Consider the following 2,373-nt stretch of genomic DNA (forward strand, 5'->3'; position numbering starts at 1 on the left):
GAATTGCAGGACCAGTTGGTGAGCGCTTGGTACCAGATACCTCAGACTACCTATCAGCACCTTGTGGAATCAATGCCACGGCAGGTGCTAGCAGTTTTGAGGGCTAAAGGTGGTCCTACATGCTATTAGCAGGGTGGTCATAATGTAATGGCTCTTCGGTGTATAATTGTTTGCTAGTTTGGTAAGCAGTAAAACTTCAAATAAGATAGGTAGCTAAATTCTATTGCTGTAGATGTCCCAACAGTAAATAATTTTTTATGTTTAGTTATTCAGGCTTAAAATATTGTTCAAATCAACCCAGGTATATGTCAACTTGTCTGAGATATTTTTTGCAGTTTTGTCTTCGCTGAGCTGTATAAAAGAGAAAAATGTATGCCTCCAAAAATCATTAAAATATTTAATAATCTACGAAACTTATTAAATTTATATTGATTGTCCTTTTGTTGAAAAATTAGTTACGAATAACTTTGTTATCTCTATATAAGCAGTATTAATGCCCTCTATCAAGCCTCAAAGCAGAATCGCGGCGACATTGTCGCAGAATGATACAGAGTTCTTGTGCGATGTTCTTTCTTTTGGGAAGTAAAAAATTTTGGTTTCTTTTCTGCAAAAATTTTAGAGAGATTTTTCTTTTCTGCAGAATTATATTCAAAAGATGCCTTTCTCGCGCATCGGAGTAGAAAGAAATGCTTACGATTTTTCTATTCCATTTGAGAAATAAAAATGTGATAATGACTGACTTCACCAAAATTTTAACTGTATAGTTTACTATGATTGATATTCTTGGGATTTATTTTTTTTAAATGCCAATACTATGACGGCACGCAAAGTTCGAATCACGGTTTCTAGAAATTAGTTTTTAATACACCGACTAGCACTGATATCATCGTAGATCCATACGATGCTTCAATCGTCGATCTTCAACATTTATTGGTACAAATTTTCACATTAAAAAAAAATACTTTATGCTTTTTTTAACAATTTTAATGCTTGCGAAACTCAAATTGCTTATGTGATAATTTACTTTTTAATTTGATTGTTTTATTTTTTTAACTTTTGGGCAGTTGATGCTAGCCCTACCGATTTCCAAGGAGTTTTTAAAATTCAGGTTATTTCTCAGTTTATATTATTTCTAAATGCAAAATTTTAATCACGCATTTAAATTATCACTTTCTGATACAAATCACAATTTATGCCAATAATATGTTAAATCCATAGAGTTTCAATAGTATTTTTGACAGTTACTGATATTTATTTTCATGTGGTTTTTGAAATCCTATATTTTTATTACGATATCGACGATCGAAACGAAACACGCATTTGGGTAACCCTTTTTTAAAGAGTCCAATTTGCGTGATTACCTCGCCGATATTTTTTCTGTTAGTTACTGTAACGGATTTCATGTTTATTAATTAGTTTTTTTTTTTTTAAATGAAACGATGATTTGCAAAATGCAAGAAAATATTAATAATAATAATAATTGGAGCATTTTTTTCCTACAAAGAATATCGCCCTTAGTGTTAAAATAAAAAAATATTGCAAATTCTATTTTTACAAAAAATGTATTTAATTTATTTTATACACTTAGGTTTTTTGTTCGTAAGCACAACGCTTTTGCAACTTTCAATTAGTAACATATATATTTATTATTATTAAAAGTATCTTGCAGAAGGATGTTAGTGCTATAAAGGTTTGTCGCAGAAAGCCCGAAAAATTTCTGCCATAGGGCTATCTAGTATAAGGGAAGATAATTGTAGTTATGAAAATTATCTCTTTTTCCTTAGGATGGAAGAAAAGATACAGACTGTAAAATTTAAAAAAAAAGAAATTTCAAAAGTAAAAGAATTCTGTGGAAGAGTTTTCAAAACAGGTTTATATGGTATTGCAATTTTAATCTAGCATAATTTTCCTTAGGATCATACAGGAGTGATTTTTGAAGTTGCAAAATGTTTGCTCCTCAGCAGATAACATATTAGAGAAAAAAAATATGTGTATAAAAGGCCCAAAAACATACAAATGTATAATGAAATGGCACTACGTATATAACTTCTTAAAAAAAACATTAAAAAATTTCATTTAACCAGGGTACATTGCATTTTTAAAAAGTGCTTAAAGGTACTTATTTTCGTTTTTTAAAAGCCCTTGAAGGTGCTTTTTTCATTGGGTGTTTTTAAAAAGTGCTTAATTTTCCCTTTTTCAAAATGAGATTTTTCCTTTACTATGTTGATTTTTGCTTCGAATTATGCAAAAAGACACAGTTCACATTGTTCTATTCAACATTTTCATAATCAATTCAACCCCAATCTATTTCGGCACATTGTCAGTCCGTAGCGTATGAAAACGCCATTCGTTTTACATGATTCGAAATTTCGT

This window comes from Parasteatoda tepidariorum, chromosome 1, assembly GCF_043381705.1.
Source record: "Parasteatoda tepidariorum isolate YZ-2023 chromosome 1, CAS_Ptep_4.0, whole genome shotgun sequence".
NCBI classification, from domain to species: domain Eukaryota; kingdom Metazoa; phylum Arthropoda; class Arachnida; order Araneae; family Theridiidae; genus Parasteatoda; species Parasteatoda tepidariorum.